A 22,409-nucleotide genomic window follows, 5' to 3' on the forward strand; every position below is an offset into this window, starting at 1 on the left:
GGTTTCAAGAGAACTACTTTGCAATGCCATTATAATCTCATCCCGTGAGGAAAGATGTCTGATTTGGCAAAATAACACTACATGTGTTAAAGCAAAATGCACCGCGTGGATTCTGCCTCCCCCAAATCAGAGCCGTAAGAAGGAAAATCATTTTAATTCCTTAGAAGCCGAAGGAGTACACAGCCATGGTTCCAGTTCTCAACATTTGGTCATAAGATAATATTAATTTGAGAAGGAATTCTAATAGGTGGTCTCATGATATTAACGGTATCATCCAGCTGGGACCTGTGCCAGGATTAATTCAACATTGTGGTTTGTATCTCATCATCAAGTTAAAAAGTAGTACAATTCATTACACCACAAGTATGCAAAAAGAGCAAAACAAAGCCGAAAGACCAACATATCCAATAATAAAGCTCTGACAAAATTTCAGTTATCACTCATTTGCACATTTACTTTAAAATCGATCCATTTCTCCAGTATATGTCCTTTTTTCCTGGATAACTGGAATACATTTTAGGGGCTTAAGGGTTTTTTTTTTCCCCCATTGTCTCCATCTTCATCTGGGATTGTGTTCATGCACTCAGGGTGGTTTAGATGAAAGCTCATAAAGTAGGTAAAGTGAGAAAATCTCCCTTGCAGAGTGAAGCAATCACAGCATGAAGCCAGAGAGAAAAGCAAAGAAATGGACAGGGAGACACCGACAAAACTAAACAACGTGTAGAAAACTGGTATTTCCATTTCCATGTATTTTAAAGCAAAAACTGAGTGATATACTTGACTTATGAGTGTAACATTTTATGTTTTTTATATAAACCAGAATACAGAGAGCCACAAGACAGTCCCTAGCTAAACTCGGGGGGGCGGGGGAGGGAGGAGTATAAAAAAAATTATTTTTTTAGAGGGAATGATTTCTTAGTAGGGTTTGCATAGCTTAAGGAATCTAGTGTTTGTGAGTGATGCAAGATAACACTTTCTTGTAATTTTATATAGTAAGCAAAGATTTAGAATATTTACAGACCACCCTGAGTAAGAACGTCACTGGATTCTAGGAGCATGCTCATACCAGAACATTCATCTTAAAAAAAAAAAAAAAAAAAAAAGGGCCCAGTGGCCCTCAGGCCATATATGGCTATAGGGGAAGGTATGCCTTTGACCTCCCAGTGCCTGCAGAGTTAGAGCACAAAGTCATGACAGCCTACTGAAGGATTTTTTTTTTCTTTAATTTGTTTTAATGACTAACTTTTTATCAGATCTGGCCACCAACTATACTAAAACACTGAAGTTCCCCACATCCTAATCTCCTACAAAAAGAGATTGTAAAGATACTTGGTTTGTTTTGAGTGACAGTCTGCTGGGATAAAAGGCTGTGATTCAGCGCAAAGCAAAGTTTTTCAATCATTTGCACACCAGCAAACTGTAATGGTCTGGTATTTGGGTGCTGCTGGCTGGCTCTATGGTCATGGGCTGACACAGAGAGGATGTCTGTGTGTTATATTTTAGATCATATACAACCAGACTGGTCTAAGTTCCTCTTTCTGATTTATGGGTAGGTCCTAAAATGGTCATCCTTTCTCCTTATTAAAATTGATACAGGAACGTTCCAAGCTTTCAGTCAAGAAGAATTCCTTTCATTTTTACTCCCTACAATGTAATTGTCATGAATTACAGTATTCTACTATTTATATTCTCCACATGCACTTTCACAGAAGTTCCCTGTCATTCTACATGACTCAACAGATGCTACAATGTCTGATCTTAAAGATTTCGTGGCCCCCATGTATATTTCCCATTACTCAGGCAGTTAGATTTTCCCCATTGGTCATTTCCTTTCTGGGAATAAAGGCACTTTGGGATAAGTATTAACTCTTTCAGGGTTCTGCTAGCTGTAGCCTGACGTAGGAGTAAACAAAACAAACAACACTCCATTTGTCTGAAGGAGGGCTCATTTCTTACATGAGAATTTAATGGTTACTCGGTTATTCAGTTAGCTTTTTCTGAAATGCTAAAAATAGTCTGAAAAAATCATTTACAGTAATTGCTTTCCTCCCCAGCAACTGTTTAGAGCAGGGGATCTCAGACAACCTGTACAGCAGTATTTTCTGTCAGCAAGGACATATAACCGACATTAACACTGTATGTTTACCTGCAAGTCGTGATTTACCTGGGGTGTAGATGGCCAAATATTTAATTTTAAGATATCAGTTCAATTTGTTTTTAATTAAATGGAACATCCTTGATTTTCTTCCTTTCTGGAATCCTGAAGTATGTAATAGAAGTCTTCTAGAAAACGTAGTCTTATGCAAAACTCTCCTTGGGATTCAAGTCCTGTGACCATCGTAATTCATTAATTTTCACAGAGTTCCAAAGAACCTCAGATTTGATGGTAATTTACAATAGGTACACATTTATTTAAAGAATAGGCAAATAGGACTTGCTTCTCAAATTCAGGAAATTGACGTTTCCAAACCAACACGAGCTATATCGATTTCTTGACCTTGATCCAAAAAAAAAAAAAAGTGGGTGCTATTTTATTGATATATCTAATCATTTGGTCTTATTAAAAGGTCAATGGACTGTACTCTTTCCTTTATGAACATTCATCTATTCGTTGACTCAAAAACTATTTTTAGTAGCCCTTGTACTGAATAACAGAGGTTCATAAAGATCATTTCCTACTGCCAAGGAAATCTGGAGTTCTGGTCGACGTCTTGCTAAAAATGTGGTTCTGTCCTCATGCAGTGCATCTGTGAGAAAAAATACCTTAAGTCAAATTCTCTTCTGTTAGATACCAAAAAGGAGATCATAGGATACCTTTCAAGTGTGGGATTGCCTACTCTCTTTCAGAAATGACTCCCCTGATTCTGGAGGGCAGAAGGGATGGTGGCAAAGGCCAATGTCATCAGGAGGGAAACTTGACTGACCTAAACCCTTCTCCTTCCTGGAGCTCACACATATTAGGGATTTGTCTCCAGAGGCACACAAGACTTTTAGACACATATATAATACTTGCTGAGAGTATTTTAAAAGATATTCTTTCTATCTCAATCAGTGGGAAATAAATTTGTTATCTTCTTCTGCAAGGCTTTCAGATTACAGAAGATTCGTTTCGTAAAATTGTTCACAAGGAATCAGAAAAAGCAAACAAAAATAATAAGCCTGAGAATATTCAAATTTTGCAATTTTCAAATACCCTTCAGTTTGCGTGACTTAGATTGTATTTTCCAAACTCAAAATACTCAAGGAGCAAGTTATGGTGTACTCAAAAGCAGTGCCTTTCCAATCGTGTTCCTGAGAGCCTCAGTAGGAGTAGGGCTAGAGCTAGAGGTGGGAGAAAAGCCCAGACAGAAAACTGCCCTTTTGGCCACAGGACTATACTTTTGGCTGTTGGATACATTCAAAGTCATCATAAGACTTAATATTGCCAAAGATTCTGCCACTCAGAGAAAGAAAGAAATGTTACAAAATACGCGTTCTTAATTAATGTGTTACCACATGGATTGCAGAAATCCGGAATGGCTGTTTTTTAGCAAAAGCATTCTATTTTTTTTTTTTTCTCGAATAAGAACATAAGCAGACTATCAGAATTCTTTTGAATTTTGAGTAAACTTTCAGTATTCATCACGGGAATGTAAATCAGTTATTAACCTATAGAAAATAATATGAAATAAGCACTGAAGCAAAGATTTTATAAAGAAACAACTAAAGAGAGGAGTGTGTAGATATAAAAATATTCTTTGGGCTGTACACATAATACATTTCCACTGTTGAAACATTTGGATATGTAGAAAGGTGTTTTAAAAGTGATATCAAATCAACTGTAGGCCTATTATTAACTATTCTTCAGATGTGTGGATGCAGAAACACCATCAATATCATAATGAATATACATTTGTGGCCTTGGTATTTAATTTAATATTGTCTTATGCAGTTACTCATGCATTTAAGAAAAAAAAAAAACACAGAAAAAACAACAACATCCCCCCTCTCCCCCCCAAAAAAACCTCTTGAAGGAATGGAAAAGGCAGACTTAAAGAAAGTTGTCACTGGCTTAAAATTTTAAGAAGCATGAAACAAGGACCTTAGGTCTTTCCAAATATCTCTACATTTTCCGTTTGGACAATCCCAGGTATTTGCCTTGAATGAGAAGTATTTGCTTTGAAATTGTTTTCTTGGAGGTGGAAGTCTTAGTGTTCCAGGTCTCTGGAAATTTAATTTATTCTATCTGAGGGATATCATCCCCATTGGCCTACACTTCCCTTTTCTAATTTCTTTTTCCATGATCTCATAAAGAAAATAGTTATAAAATAAATAAAAGGCAATTTGTCCTGTGAGAAGAAAAGCCAAATAATCAGTTCAAAATAATTGTCTTAATGAACTGCTAAGCCTAAATTAGACTTCTTGATGTAAACTAAAATAAAATGCCCACAGTTTATGATAAATTAATGATTACTGCACATGTTAAGCAAAAGATTATCTAGTCTGTCTGCGAGCTAAAAAAAGGCAAGATTTCCCAACTGGAGGTCAGAGGAAATGGGTTTGGGGGATGGAGAGATTCACCCAATGCTAAGTGTGAAGGTCTACTAGGATTTTCTCCAAATGTATTTTAGATTAAGTACCACAGAATTGTTTATCTATTTAAAGTTCACAGCTACTGCAACAACTATTTAGCCACATTGAGATAAGTGTCAATCTCACTACAGAGCAAATTTTAAAAATTGAATCAGTCAGTCTAGGGGTAGTCATAACCTAGAAGTAGGTTAAAGAATTCTCTAATTTCTGAGCCCCTCACCCCACCCCCATTCCTCTCTTTCCTGCCAATTGCAACCAAGTTAGCCTGGTTAACTCTTAATTTCCACATTTGTTTCGTTTTAGACTTCAGGCCCTCCCTGCCTCCTCCTAAAACTTCTCCCAGCCCTGGGTCGCCCACCCTCCCACCGACTCAGAAAGCAGTCTGTAAATCCTCTACAGTAACAATGACTTTTTTTTACCCATCTCTCCTCTCCTGTCATTTTCCTCAACATCCTATGAACTCCTAGCCATTGAGAGGATGTTCAAAACATCTATTACATAAATGAATGAACAAGTGACAACAAATAAATTACTTAATTAAAATAAAAATGAAATAAAAGGAATAAATGAATAGGAAAGGAAATACAATTTTACCCAAGGCATTGCCATTCTACTGACAGAATGGCACTTTTGTCATTTCTTTTTGTGCTTGAACCTAAAACATTAAACTCCACACTACCAGGTGAATTCCACTTCGCTAGCTGTACCGGTTAAAACATCACCTGCTGTCAAACGTACCTTTCAGCCCCTGGGTGTTATTGAAGGCAACTAAGGACCAGGGCCTATAGCATTTCTTTTGAATAAAAGATCATTAAGTGTTAATGACCCAAGGCCTTGCTTTAGGGCCAAAAACTATTTCTAATCAGTCATGAGTCTCCCCTTACGTGGCCTGAAACTCCACGATTATTGCTTAATTTAGGCACAAACTACTATGCAGGCAGAACACTGCCTATCTCTCTCCTTTAAACATAATGAGCACAGATTTCCCTGAATTTAATCAGTTGTTTACATATGAGCTGGTTCTTGGCAATAACAAAATTTGTGTCCTTTACTTTCATAAAAATTTAAACATAATATTCTAAGAGGTCAAATCATATTGGTTATCTCCTCCATGGATCAAATCATAATATTTAAGATCTGATATTTTCAAAGTTACAAATTGCATAGCATTTTATTTCAATGTTCTGTGTAACTCACTATTCACCTTTTCTCTTTTTAGCACATTTGATTCATTTCTTAAAATATAAATAGCCTTTTCTAATGACAATGTGACCCGTGTTTCTTCAAGCAATTTGATAGCATATGATTTCAGAAATACCTTGGATTTCTTAAATTAGTAACAGAAAATGTATCATGCATTTTTCCGAAGTTTTGCTTTACAAATATTTACTGCGGCCCAAAACTTTGTTATAGTTCTTCAGTCTACTTGATAATCCCCTGATTAGACCATCCCATGCTCAGAGGAGCCAAAGAAAAATTGTGGAGCCTGCCAAAGACAAATAGACTGTGTATTTCTTTCAAAATTCTATTTTTTTCAATAGCTTGTGCTTTTTTTCTGATAAAATAAACGATTCAGACTAACAAGCCACTCATTGATCTTTGACCTTTTCAGCCACATCAAAAGCATCTTAAAAGCCAATTAGTGGAAATACAGAGAAAAGGTCATTTTGTTACAGCACTTGACATTGGAACCATAATATTTTATATAGATTCAAGTTATCCCATGGCTTTCATTACAAAAGTAGAAAGATAAATACTTTAATCATAAAGCAGGTACGTATTTCGCATGCACAAATGATTTTTGTCTTCCTCATGCTGAGTACAGTCATTTCCTTAGCACAACCAATGCAAATGGTATCTTGTAAATGCTTTCTTGATGATCTCTTTTGATGTAGAACAGGGACAACACTGATAAATGATGGCTATTGATAATCCCCAAGCCTCATTTTGCCACTGCTTTAATTGCTTTCTCAAAACAGCCCTTTCCCAGACTATTTCAGAAAAAAAGTAATACACATAAGATTAAACATTGGCTTTTATTCTTTTTCCCCCTTTTCTGCTCTGATAGTGTTGATTTTAGGCAGGATAACACAGAGGAAATGGAGAAAATCCAGGACTGGGATGACTGCAGAACTAAATAGAAGCCATCAGAAGTTAAAATAATGGTTTTAGGAAGATGATTATTCAATAGATTTGTAGTTAAATTTCTAAAAGTCAAGTGTTTTGAGAGGCATTCACTTATTAGTTTTTCTGATTTGATTTGAAGATCTGCAATTTGCAGGGCCCTAGGCTGGATATACTTTGAAATATATAGTAATACAAAAGATGTTGTTACTGTCCTTAGAAAGTTGTATTTACCAGAGGATATCATAATCTGGTAAATCCTTCACTATGTTGTGCTGCACATGATGTCTTTCTGTCAGTTTAATACAAAATGATATAAATCATTTTGATTTTGGTAGCAAACACTTTCCTGTGACACAGAGAATCAATTCATCTTATTTTTGAATGAGAGTATCTGATTTTCCTCTGAGCAAGATGTTATTTTGTGTATATGGCAGAAAAGTAAACAGGTATACAAACAAAAAACAAAAAACAAAAACAAAAAACCTAGAACAAAAACCTAAATATATCCTGAAATGAAGCATAATGCTATAATGCTATAATCTAAAAAATATGTGGAACTGGTAGAATAAAGTCTCCAAGGTCACTTGTAACATACAAGTATCAGGTATTGAAAAACTGTATTGGACTTTGATTTTCTGAGCAGGAATTTCCAGTCTTTTCCTAAATGCTTTTCCTTTAAAGTACAAGCAGACCACATTCATCAAAACCAGATGCTAATGTCTCTCTGCTCAGTTTCAGTTATCAATATCAAGTTTGAAAGATCCAAAACATTTTTGCAAAAACTTGACTATGCCTGTGATCAGGTCATATTCACCAGGGTTGACATGAGCCAAGGTCCATAAATGCCTTTGAAATGAAAAAAAAAAAAAAAAAAAAAATCAAGGTCATTCAAACCATGTTTTTCTCTTTAATTTTTTTAAGTCAAAAAATTATTTGTTCGAGAAATTTTACATACATGTGCAGCATGCATCCACATACACACGTGCACACGCACACACACGAGTTTTGTTAAGGTCTGCTAAATATTAGGCCAAGAGAAAGCCAAACTTCCTGATTTGGTCCTTTGAAAATTGCTGACATTGAACGGATCGGCCCTTCAAATTCTGCAGAGCTCTGTTGGCCACGGTCTGTCCTTACAAGGGAGGTGTGCAGTCAGCAGTCAAGAGCACCAGCGTTGCCCCTCCCAGTCTTGAGGGAATGGAGCAAACCACAGCTTATAGCCCCACAGCTAGTACTAATGTGTTGGTAGAGCCAGGGCCACATTGTATGCTAATATCCTTAAGAGAATAATGAAGTTCTTGAGTTCCTTTGATGCCCTTCCCTTGGACATCCAAAATTCTAACCATTTATCACTTTTCTCTAACTATAGTTAAATATTCTACATAAAAATCTTTCCTTTCCTCTTAGAGGATAATACTAATGGCAGCGATAAAATAAATGAAATTTTATAGGTTTTTAAGAGATGTTTATATCCTTGATTTAAGCTTTTAAACTGCACTACAGCTATAGAAGTCCAAAGAGATAAGAAATCAAATTTTTTAAAAAACAACTTGATTTCATGAATTCACTATAGCCATAGAAATTATTAAAAATACCAAGTTGGTGTTAGTAGTGTAGTATAATATATGACAGCAGATAGCATACTTTAATGCTACCTCTGTATTAAATGTAAGCATCTATATTAAATGAAATCTAAACACTATTTAGAATTTTAATCTTAGAGATAGCTAAATGCTGTTAGGCATTACATGTGCAATGGTAAACAAAACAATCAGAAGCTCTGTCCTCATGGAACTTATAAACATACAGTAAACAAACACATAAACACCTAAACCATCAAGTAAATAAACAAAATGGTCATATGTCCAATGAAGAAAACAAATGGCACAGTAAGACTTATTGAACTTTGCAGTTCATAGATGATGTGATGGTTAACATTATGTGTCTACTTGAGTGGGCCATAGGTACCTAGATATTTGATTAAACATTATTCTGGGTGCATCTGTGAGGATGTTTCTACATGAAATTAACATTTGAATTGATAGATTAAATAAATAAAGTAGATAGATCTCCCTAATGTGGGTGGGCATCATCCAATCAGTCGAATGCCTGAATAGAACAAAAAGTTTAAGTAAGAGAAAACTCCTCCTGCCTGGAACATCAGGGTTTTTTTCCCTGCCTTCTGACTCAGACTGAAACTTTGGCTCTTCCTGGGTCTCAAGCCTGCCGACATTTGCACCAGATCTACACTATTGGCTCTCTTAGGTCTCCAGCTTGCCAACTGCCAATCTTGGAAACTGTCAGCCTCCACAATCACATGAGCCAATTCCTTATAATCCCTCTCTCTCACTCTCTCTGTCTCTCATATATATGTATATTTATATAAATAAATCCATATAAATACACACATCCTGTTGGTTTTGTTTCTTGGAGAATCTTGAGTAATGTGAATGGTATCTCTTTGGAAATCTCACTGAATCTGAGATGTGGAAGATAAACAGAAATTAACAAAGTGAAGAAAGTGCAAAGCATTTGCCAAATTCTTGACTTGAAAATAGCCCTAAGTGGCTGAAATTTTAGTGCAAAACACCATGTTATATACTTTGCTTTATAGTCAAAGTGTAATTATGAAAAGTTTTTAAGAAAGGCTGTGACTTGTGTTTATATTTATATTTTAAAATAAATTTTATCTTTAAAATTGAAGTATTTTTTAAAAAATTGGATTGCTGGAACTAGTGATTAGAGAACAAATTAAAAGTGATGAGTGGGTTGAAAGGGAGATAAGACAGAAAGAAGAGAGGTGGTAGAGATGGAAAGAAGTAAACACAGCTTAGACAGGTTTTGAAGGTAAAATCAGCAAAACTAGCTTATGGCTGAGAAAGATGAGAAAGAAGAAGGTAATGTGAAGGATGATTCCTATGGTGATGGCTTGAGCAGGTGAGTTGAAACAACTGAGTGAGAAACAGATTTGTAGAGGGATAACGATAGTGAAATATGGGGCATATTTACTTTCTAAACATAGTAATCCAAATGGTGATTTCCGAAAAGGAAAAAAAAAAAGGCACGTAAGGATCTGAAGCTCAGGAGAGAGGTCTTAATTGGAGAGGTATCTTTGGGACCCACAGACTTCTAAATGGTATTAAAGACATGGCAATGACTGAGATCACCTAGGGAATGAATACAGACATTATTCATGAGACGTTATGTACAAATGTCCATAGTGGAAAGATTTCTTCAACATTTGAGAAATTCTGTAGAGATCTCAGAAAGGTCATTCTTAAGCATGAAGTCTAAACTAGCATTAGAATAGACCTCAATAAGCTTAAAAACAAAATGTGAAAAGATCAAGATGACCTGTAAGTAATGAAACTGCTTGCCAGAACAAATCCAACACTTAAAAGAAGACAACACAAGCCATATAGTCACCAATGTAGCATTGATGATATCTACAATCTAATGAAAAGATTTCTAGATTGGGAGTGGGGATAAAACAGTAGGAAAATATATTCTATATCCACGAGAAAAATCAGTAGAAAGAAACAGACTCAGGGACAACAGAGATGATAGAATTAGCAGATGAGGACTTTAAAAATATAATATCTAAAATGAAAATTTAACTGAAGAGGATTCACAATAGAATAGACACTCAGAAGAAAATATCAGTGAGCTTGAACACAAAGTAAAGTACAAACTAAAACATTAAGGTGAAATAAACAGAGACTCAGGAACCTGTGGGAAAATATCAACGAGTTGAATATTCATGTAATGGTAACCTTGAAAAGTGAGGCAGAGGAGAAGAGGAAAAAATTTGAGGAGTAGTTGAACATTTTCCAAATGAAAGCTATAAACCTGTAGTTTATAAATCCATAACAGTTCCAAAAACTCAATAAACCTTATGCAGGATAAAAAGAAAACTACATGTAGGCATTTCATAATTAATCTGCTGAAAAAATTCAGAGAAAAACAAGCACATCTTGTGGAAAGGAACAAAGATAAGAATGACTACAGACATCTTGAATTAAACTGTGCAAGCCAGAAGATCTTTAAAGTGCTGAAAGAATGAGAAAAAAAAAATGTCATTCTGGAAATATCCTTCTAAAATGCAAGCAGAATCAGGCCAACGAAAAGCTATGAAACTGTAGCCAGCAGTTTCCTGCTCTACAGGAAATGTTAAAGGGAGTTCTTTCAGTAAAAGGAAATGATAACAGATGGAAACTTATGTCTATAGTAAGGAATGAAAAGAGCCAAAACAGGAAATCTGTGATTAAATATTAAGAATTTTTATCTTTCCTAATTAAAAAAATTTAATTGACTAATTAAAACAATGAGACTATTTATGGTGTTCATAACATATAGAAAATAAAATATATGACAAAAACAGAACAAAGTTCAGGAGAGAAAATGGAAGTACGTTGTTTTAAGGTTACTGCCTTCTATATTAAGTGGTATAGTTTTATATGAAGGTAGACTGTGATATATTAAAGATGCATATTCTAAACTCCAGAGCAGCTACTAAAAAATTAAATAAATTTAGCTTAAAATTGAAGAATAGAAATGACATGGTTACTAAAAAAAAAAAAAAAAAAAGATAACTATCTAAAAGAAGGCAGGGGATGAGGAAATAAAGAATAATTAGACAAATAGAAAACAAATAAGATGATAGATTTAAATGAAACTCTACCAATAATTACATTGGATGTAAATGATCTAAACACTACAAGTGACTGCAGGGATTATTGGATTGGATTTTTAAAAAAGAACAAGACTTAACTATATTCTCTCCAGAAGAAATACACTTTAAATATATAGACACAGGTCACAAGTAAAATGATTGAAAATATGTATCATGACCGCAATAATCTAAAAGAAGCTGGAGTAGCTATATTAATAGTAAACAAAGTAAATTTAAGAAGAAAAAATACTACAAGAGAAGAATATATTGTAATGATAAAGAACACATAGCAATTTCAAATGTGTACATGCCAAACCACAGAGGTTCAAATTAGATGAAGGAAAAGCAAAAATCTTCTCTGAGTAATTGATAGAATAAGTAGACAAAATCATCAGGATTTAGTAGACATGAGTAACATTATCAACCAATTTGACCTAATTATCATTTATAGAACATTCCCCTCAACACCAGCAGAATGCACACATCACTGTCAAAGGCACATGGATATTTATAAACTATGTGTTGGTCGATAAAACAAGTGTCAATAAACCTAAAAGGATTATAATCATCCAGGATATGTTAACAACAATGAAATTAATTAGAAAGTAGTAATTAAATATATTCTTAAATTTCCAAATATTTGAAAAAAAAAACACAACAACACAGTTCTAAATAACCCATGGGCCAAAGAAGATATCACAAGGGATATTAGAACACATTTTTAACTGAATTGAGATGAAATCACAGCACATTAAAATGTATGGGTTAAAGGTAAAATAATGCTGAGAGAGAAATTTGTAATTTTAAATGCTTATATCAGAAAATAATAGATGTCTAAAATCAATGGTCCTTCTGTCTTCCACCTTAAACTAGAAAAAGCAATTCAAATTACACTCAGAGTTAGAAGGAAGGAAACAATATAATGTAAACCAATGAAATAGATCATAAACAAACAATTACGAAAATTAACAAAACCAAAACCGGTTCTTTATAAAGATTAATAAAATTCATAAAGCTAAAGTTAGATTAATGAAAAAAAGATGGGGAGAAAAGACACAAAAAGCCAATATCGGAAGTGAAAGGGGAACATCTCTACAAAACCTACAGATAGTAAATTATAATAAGGAATTATTAAAACAAATATATGTCACATAATTTACAAGCTTAGATAAGAAATTAACACATTCCTTGAAACGACAAATTACCAAAACTGACCAAAGAGGAAACAAAACTTGAATACCCCTATGGTTATTAAAACTATAATGAAATCCTCTTCTTATCCAGTTATAAAATAAATATGTCATGAGGATGTAAATTACAGACAGCATGGTGACTATAGTTAATAATACTGTATTTCAGATTTCAAAGTTGCAGAGAGAATAGATCCTAAATGTTCTTATCACAAGAAAAAAACTCTGTACCTACATATGGTGATAGATGTTAACTAGACTTATTGTGGTGATCATTTCACAATACATACAAGTATCAAATCATTATGTCATTCACCTGAAACTAATATAATGTATGCCAATTATACCTCAATTAAAATTTTTTTTTTAGTTTCCCTTATAGAATAATAAAGGCTCAGATATCTTCACTGGTGAATTACCAATCAAATATTTACTGAAGAAATAATGCTAATCTTATGCACATTATTTTAGAAAGTAGAGAAGGGAAGACTATTTGATTTATTTCATCAAAATTAGTACCAAAAAAAGTTGATATCAAAACCACAGAGTTTACAAGAAAATTATAAATACCCCTCTCAAAATCTGATGCAGAAACACACAAGAAAATATCAGCTAATCAAATCTAATAATATATAAAAGGATAACACATTATACAGAGAACAGTTTATTCCAGAAGTGCAAGATTGGATGAATCTAGAAAAGACAACCAATACCATTTATCACATTAACAGATTAAAGGAAAAGAGCATATTATTGCCTCAATTTATATAGAAAACCCACTGACAAAATTCAATACCCACTCATGACTTAAAAAAACAGATTCCTAGCAAAGCGGCAATAGAAGGAAATTTTTAACTTAATGAAGTCCATCTACGAAATGCCTATAGTTGATACTATACTAAATGATAACAGACTACCCCCACCCCAAGATCAAGAGTAAGCGAAGATTATTTGCTCTTCACACCTCTACTCAATGTTGTACCGCAGGTCAGGAAAGCTGGTGAGACAGAGGTACAAAAAAAAAGCAGTAAGGGACACAGAGACTGGAATTAAAGAAGCAAAGCCTCTCTGCCCAGTTGTCTTTCTCTAAATAAGTCATTTGTATCAATGTCTTTCTTTTCTTTTTCAATTTTACCATTTATGTTTGGGTTCAAAGCTCTCTGTCAAAGAACAAACCCTTTGGGATCCTCAGGTTGGAACTGCTCTCAAATCCACCAAAGTCGAATTCAGGCCTCTAGTCAAATGTGAAAAACAAAACAAAACAAAACAGAAACAAAAGCAAAACACAAAACAAAAAAAACCCACAAATTATTTCCATTCCTGAAGGCATGCTCCTTTGCAATGTTCCTCTACAACCCATCCCATCAAGAGGAGGACTGTACACCTCCACCCCTTGAATCTGTCCTCATTGCTTTGACCAACAGAAAACAGCAAAAGTGAATTCAGTCAGTTCACGCTTAGAACTCAAGAGACCTTGTTTCCTTTCTTGCTTTTGGAAGCCTGCCATGACACGAGAACCAGCCTAAGCTGTCCTGCCAGATGACAAACAACCATTTGGAAGAGAGGCAATATTCCTTCACTTTCACCTAGTACAGGCCAATCCCAGACACCTGAGGATGCTCCCCCTGAGATGAGTTGAGTCCACCCTATGACAGTAGACCCTTAGCAGAACACAGACCAAATTGCTGACCCATAAATCATGAAAGCATACAATTAATCATTGCTTTGAACCACTAAATTTTGAATTAGTTTGTGACACCCCCAATGCTATCTGATAAAAGCATTCATTGTGATTAGCTCACAGTATTGCCTCTTTTTATTTTTTTGACTTCTAGTATCATTTCCCCATGGTTGAATCTCTGTTCATTCCTTCCCCTTCCTCTGCTGTGTACAAGCGGGAGTTCTATGACCTGTAACATATATGAACTCTCTCCAGATTTCAACTTCTCTCACAACTTTGCCCTGTTAAATGATGGGGGGGTGGGTGTTGAACTAAAAAGAAAGGATTGCAGTGATTTTAAAGAATTATTTAATTGGAAATATAAGCAGTTCCCTTTGCCTTTATCTCCAACTTGATTTATACATTTGACTTATTTTTGATCAAGCGTACTGTGACTAGCAATATATAAAGAAGGGACATAAATAGCTAAATAATTTATATATTTTGTCATTTTAAAGCACACTTCTAAGGAAAGTGTAAAAAAAAATCTCCATTAGAATAGTTCGGTCATTATGGGTTAATTCATATGAGCCTTATTTGGAATCACGTCTCCTGCCAGCAGTTGTAAATGCCAGATGTTTATGTTGAAATCTCCAATCTGTAGCTCATTAATCTACACACTCAGCAAACATTTCTTCATTACCTACTATATGCCAGGCCCCCTACTACACTAATATTATAACAATGGAGAAGACAAAGGCCCCCTTGCAGCATCTCAAAACACTGATTTTTAGACATTATCACCGGGGTGATCGCACTTCAGTTAGTAAATCTCTGAATCTTTTAAATTATATTGTTTTAAGGATCTCCATACTAGAAATGCACCCTTCATCATTTATACTTTTATGTACTATTTTAAGTAGAAGAGAAAGGGGTGAGGTTGTAGCCCCTGGATCTAATTCTAGATGTACTCATGAAATGGCACAGATATGAAGAGCATCTGTTAGGTATTTTGCCACAGAAATAAAATCAAGAACTGCTGGGAGAAAGGATAGATATGTGAATAAAGCATTGTGAACAAGATGACAGAGCACAGGAGCATGGAGGGGAGAAGTCCACAGCAAAAGCTTTATATTCAAGGTAACTCTTGACACAGGAGGCAAATGGGTGTTTCCATTTGGACAAGATGTCAAAGAAGGAGAGGACATTGTAGACACAGGGAACAGTATTACCAAAGGTGTAAAATGAAGGAAATGGTGCTTGGTGTGGATATGAGTATAGTAGCATGGGGCATGGACCAGGGAGAGGAAGGAGAGCTATTAGTAACACAAAAAGTGCGAGGTCAGAGAGACTGCCTGAGGCATCAGCATGGAGAACTCAGCATGCCATGCCCTGCTGAGTTCAGACTTGTCTCTAAATGATAGGGAAATTACTGACGCATTCTGAACAAGTAAACAGTGTGAATTAGACTTACATTTTAGTAAGCTTTCTCTGGAGGTATTTTGGACAGTAAATGGATGCACGGAAACAAGTGAGGCATAGTTAAAAAAAAAAAAGCAACAGCCAATCATTATAATAGAATAGCAAAAGAAGGCAAAAGCCTAAGGCCATCTTAGTAGTGGGGAAGGAAGGGAACATCTGTTGATCATTAAGACTTGATCCTGTTGGAACGTGGCTAGGGACAGAAGAGGAAGAGGCCAAGATGACTCAGTTTTTGGAGCTGGGGCATCAACTAGGTGAAGAATAGTCTCATTGAGCACAATATGAAATAAACCAACACATTTCCAGGGATTTCGGAAAACTGATGTGGCTAGCACACAGTGGTACTTGTTTACCATCGAGGTAGAGTATGGAAGAAGTGGTTTTCTGGGATATCCAAGGAGAGTGTTTCATAGGTATCTGCTTCCCCAGTTCTGCCTACTAGCTGAGAAAGTGTCTCGTGCACACTGATGCTAATGCCAAAGGATGATGGACAAATAATCTTTCTCTTTCAGGTGAAAAAGTGTTGGCATTATGAACCAGAAATCAATGTATAGTCTACCCCAAATACTCAAAAAGTCCTTTTGCATTTTCTGGAATTAACTACCATGTGCGCTTAAGCCAGTCTCTGGACCTCACTTTTCTGAGCATGCTGAACTAGATGGTTCCTACCTTCCCTGTCTGGCTCCTTTAATAACAAAATCTGCACTGTGTTGGACAACAAGTGATCTCATTATTGAATGAGTTCTTGAAGAATGAGTTGGTATGCCTATTAGAATAGAATGGGTATTCCATTTCATCAAAAGTATTTGCAGAGCTTGTCAGCTGAAGACTTCCCCTTTAGGATAGCAACTCCATTCTCCAAGCATTTTGACATATCTTTTTCTTTTAGGAACTATTACCTTCAGAGTGCCAAATATGAAGTTTACTGATAAGATAGTCTGAAGCAAAAAAACAAATAAAAAAATACCTATTTACTCTTCTTTTTTTCTATAAAATAAAAATATAACATTTTTTCCTCTCCTAAATTTAATTTTCAGCCTGCCAAAGGGCTCAAAAATAAACTGTTTTTCTTATGAAAAAGACCAAGGGTTTTACCTGAGGACATTTTTGAATATTTAGCAATGTTTTTCTTGAGCTGTTTAAGGTTATCTTCAGAGAAGCAATGTGGTTTAAAGGAAAGTAGTGTAACTGGATTTTTTTTTTTTAATGCTAATGCTCAGGGGAATGAGTTTGGCATTACCCCTCTATGACCAGCAGGATATCATTTCCTTTCCTCTGTCCATACAGTTGTATGTTCAAGAAAACCAGAACCTCGTTTATTGGTTTTACTTCTTCTCCCCATGGGATTCGCCAGTGTTCTCAATTTAAAGCTAAGGCATAAGTGCAATGGGTTGACTTTGGCTTAACTATAAAGTCACATCTATATGGAAATCTATAAGGAAAATGTAGCATTGATTCTGATCCCACAAACTATTTGGTTTCAGTTGATAGCTCTACTTTACTCATATACACTGCATATTTTAAATTCTTATTTTGCATGTTTGTGAATGGGAATTGAAGAATTTGGGACCACATTAAGCATATGGAAAATCTGGGTAGCTCTGAATTAGCCTTTTTTGCTTTTACTAGTCTTATTTGGTGTTATTTTCATGCAGATAAGTTAGGTCTGCTATTGTTATAAAATCTTGAATGCTGAATTCAGAGACTTTTAAGTAATGAAATTGCAAGTCGCTTTCGTTCTCAACTGATGTTCTCTCTAGAAGGTGGTTAGGGACCATGTTTCTGTAGGGATTTGACCTTCCAAATATGTTGGCAGTTCTTGGCTTCCACACAGGCTCTGGCTGGTATGGAATTTGTTTTTCTTTGAAGGCTACTCCAAGACTCCAGTAGAATGATTTGTATCTGGGTCTGTTTTGCTTCTCAGGTGGTATCATACTCCCTCACAGAGACCTTGCCAGGAATAACCTCTGTTGGAAGGAGAGGGGTAAAGAGGGAGGGAAAGAGGGATAAGGAAGAAACGGAGCATATCAGACCAACTTTATATTTCAGAGTTTTGAGAAAGAAAGCAGGACTTACTGTGGAATTCATTTAAATAAATATTCCATTGCCTAGATAATCATACCCTGAAGTGTTTTGGTATGAGATGGTAAAGATATAGCTTGATGGTTATTCAGAGATGGCTACGAGGATATTAACCCACAATGTGATCTGATGCATGGAAAAAAAAAAAGACCCTATTAGGCTGCACCAATGGAAACATAGTGCCTGAATCATAGAATCACAGAAAAAAAAATTTTTTTTTTAATGCAGATCTCTTGGCTGCACTTGTAAATTACAGAATCAGAGTCCTAGGGGCCAGTCGGGGAGCGATATGCTTCTTAAAGAAGTTTCTTGAGTGACATTTCTGCACACAAGTGTTTGAGAACCACTAGCATGGAGAGCCTGAGTGTAGTCTTCCAGGTGCAGTCTTCTTACCCTTGTGGGTAAGCATAAGGCAGACAGAGGAGGTGATGCTTATGATGTTGACCCAGAGATGGAACTAAAACCACAGCAGGTTAGGGTGCAGTAAAACTAACCCCTTGAAATCATAAGCACTTTTCAACACAAACAGTTTTATTTTCTTGCACATACACTCATTTCTTAATAAAGCATTTGTGTTATGTTGCTGAATGAGTAACTCTCTAATCAGGATGATCATATATTCTGGTTTGATAGGGCAGTTTTGGTCTACACCTGTTAAGGCAATATCCTTTCTAGTTTAGCTTTTGTTCTGGATTTCCCTTTTTTAAAATTTTATTTCCAGGATAATGAATGTACATTGTTACATTAGTTTCAGGTGTACAATGTATAATACAGTGATTCAATAATTCCATACATCACCCATGGCTGGATGTCTCATTTTCTTTTTTAAAGCAAAGTGGTATTATTACTCTAGTTGCATTAAAATAAGACAGGATGGTTGAGCCTACTTCCACTTCATATTTCCAGCTTCTGTGCCATGGTCTTATCCACTACTTGTGAGGTACATGTAAGTAAACAGAATTCTCACTTTGAACATGTTGTTAAATCTGAAAGATGACCAACAGTGACTCTCTCTCTCTTTCCCCAATCCTTTCCCAACACCTGCCTTTATAAAACATCATGCAGAAAGCTTGCTGGGGAAATAAGTCCCTTGGGACCCCCAACAACTGAGGGCAGCTAACTGGTCCAGCCTCAGGTCATGCAGAGATAAGCAGTGTATGTTGCTATTACTGTGGGCTACTTGGTGGCCCAATCTGCCATTGCTTTGCTCACACTTGGCTTGCAAGCTGCACAAAGCTACCATGCCACCAGTTAGCAAGGGGAAAGGAGAACAGAGAAAATTGTAAGTTAGGTGGTCATAACTGTATGCAGGAAAACAAAGGCCAAGATTTTCTGCCACAGAACATGAAACAAATAATTAAAACAGTCTTGTTCCAGTGTTTTGTTTTGTTTTGTTTAAACTTTGCACAGTGTTAATCTTCAATTATTTAATTATTTTACTGTTTAAATCTATTTCAGTTTGCAGTAAACCCTTTTAGCAATAACGTGCTGAAAAAAAATGAAACTATATATGTAATTAAAATTTAAGTTCTGAATTTCTAGTTCACAAAATTTGTTGACGACATTCACATAAAGGTCATAGTGATATTCCCAGTCATAGGAATCCAAAAAACACCAATCTGCTGACAACGCATTAATGTCTCATTAGGTTGAACTATATAAAATTGCTATTTTGTAGATCCAAGGTGAAAAGTTTCAGTAATACCATATAATTCAATTTGAATACTTCCTAAGTTACTAGTGACTTTAAGATGATAACTTATCAGAAAGTGCATTTATATATTATTCTTTGAAACCTAACTTTCCATTTAATCAGATGATTATTTTTATGCAAGAATTTCACTCATTTTCCATTTTAAGAGTTGTGGGGTTTCATTTTTTATGCATTACCAAAAGTTAGTTTTGACTTCATTGGCAATAAAAGAACTTGCAAACATTTAAATGATACCCAGTTTCATACCAACATCAGATGCTTCAACTGAGACATCGGTTAAGTGTATTATAACTTGAAGTATCCAATTCACAAGGGACAAACTACATTGGTAATATGAATGCAAATATTGGAGGAGTGGATAATTTTGGCAAAATTAATGTTCTTTCTAAATTAAGAAACCTGGGAGGCAGAAATACACTTAGAATTAGTTTTGTCATACAAATAATTCATGATTGCCCAAACAAACTGGGATATTTTATACCAGGATAATCTCTAGTTGCTAAAATTTATATTTTCACATGTACATGGAGTAATAATACTATGAATTGTTTTGATGAAGCCAATGTTGAATAAAAGAAACTCATTTAACAGGGTAACATCCACTTTTTTTTTTTTCTTTTCTGCCCATCATCAATTCAGCACCAGAAATTACAAGTTTCCAAATAAATCCTTTGTGAATTGCCTACAATTCTTAATGGCAGGGGACTTTCTGTAAGTTACTCCTCTAAATTTTGATTACAGCTTTTTTAATCAATAAAAGTATTTAATCAAAGTATTCAACAAACAGAAATTGTCTTCCTTTTTTTTTTTTTGTCTCAAGTTTTTATTTAAATTCTAGTTACTTAACATACAGTGTAACATTGGTTTCAGGAACAGAAATTAGAGATGCATCACTTACATATGATGCCCAGTGCTCCTCAAACAGATAAAAATTTTCAAAAAGCAGGTTAAGTTTTATGAAAGTTGCAATAATTGAAAGCAAAGTTTACAAACCAGAACACATTGCAATTGATCCCTATCAAAGCAAGGGAATAACAAACTCAGCCAGGGGAGCTCAAATTCTGTACCAGATCTCATTTTTAAATTCTATAATTGCCTTTTGAAATATTTTGAGTTGTAAGAAGAATCATTTGATCAAGTTCTTACTTTTATTGGATATATTTATCTTCTAAATGAGAATGGAATGAAATTGAAAAGACCTACAATTTTACAGCATCTAAATTTGGTTAATCGTCTAAAAGAATTATAAATAGATCTTATTTATCAAAGAGAAATACCCAGAATAGAGGCAAAAACAGCACCTGTGAAAATATTTATGCCTTTCAATGCAGAAAAAAAATTAGAATTGAAAGTTTCCTTTAGTAGAATATGCTCTGAGCTTACCCGTCACCTCATCATGTGAGGGAATGAATTTCTCAATTAGAAATATCGTGATGTAGAGAAGGGTCAAATTGATGATATCAGTAAATTTATATATATTCGTCACAAAATACAATTTTGAAGGAGATTGAAGACACTTTTATGAAAAAAAAGAATACCATGACCACATTGAAAATAATACATCCTTGGAAAAATGCCAGTGACACATTTTTAAGGGTAGATACAATTAAGAAATTAATTAATACAGGAATTTGTACAAGGAAGACTTACTCAGACTACATGACTTTTTAAATGTCCAGGTCAATATAAAGATATGTTTTACATGGTGTTTTAACTTACACAGATGTTTTTGTTTTTAAGAAAATGTATTATTTGAAATAGTTCTTGAATACAACTATTTTACAGGTCCACCAATTTACTATGATCATTTTGTTGATCAATAAACATTTTGACAAATAACTGAATTTGTTTTAGTACCTCCCTCCTTTTGTTTTTATTTTTATTCTTTATTTTTAAAATATTTTATATATTTATTTGACAGAGAGAGAGAGCGTGCAAGCACACAAGCAGGCAGAGTGGCAGGCAGAGGGAGAGAGAGAAGCAGGCTCCCCGCTGAGCAAGGAGCCTGTTGCGGGACTCTATCCCAGGACCCTGGGATCATGACCTGAGGTAAAGGCAGCCGCTTAACCTACTGAGCCATCCAGCCGTCCCTCCTTTTGCTTTTAAATGTATCACAGTTTTGGTGAATTATGTGGTTGTCCTACTTTCAATGGCTAATGAGAGCTAGGTTGTCACAGAAAGAAAGTAGCAAATGTCATGTCCTCCAGAATTTCGAGAACAGGATAAAGCAAGGCTGGTAAAGGATGTTGCAGATGGTACATCTAAATCAGGAGAGAAGCTGGACTAAATCACTGGGTTTCAACCTTTCATATCTTGCCCATATAACCACTTTTTAATTTTAGAGGTTTGTGCAGAAGAGAGAAGCAAAGTCATCTTTTTTTAATGGTTAACTACCACGTAAGAAAAAGGAAGGAAAGAAGGAAGAGAGGGAAGGAAGGGAGGGAAGGGAAGGAGAGAGGATGGAAGGAAGAGAGAGAGTAAAGACAAAAGGATCTGAAAGCCAAGACGCTCTTCCTCTATTGGACATAATGCTGAACAGTTACTTTCTTCCTGAACTATACCTAGTCTCTGCCAATGAACTCCCATACAGCCTGTTTTTATGCAATGATCCTTACTCCAGGAAATGGGCAAGGGCCCCAGCACAAGACTCACAGAACACAGTTGAGACAGATGCTGGTGGAAAGAGAGAAAGGAAGAATAGGAGAAGCACTCCTGGGCCAGTTCTCTGCAGCCAAATAAGCAGAGATCGGTGGACAGGTGGAATCAGCTGGGGCTCAAACGTGACCTGGGCAGTGGCACCATGAACTGAAAGAGAAGCTTTCTCCGTAGGTATTAGGAAAACTGCACACCAGTCTGTCTCAGCATCTCACTGGTAACAGGAGTCCTGCTGGGTGAGTCACTGAGCTGTGA

Source organism: Martes martes, assembly GCF_963455335.1.
Source record: "Martes martes genome assembly, chromosome: 2".
Taxonomy (NCBI): domain Eukaryota; kingdom Metazoa; phylum Chordata; class Mammalia; order Carnivora; family Mustelidae; genus Martes; species Martes martes.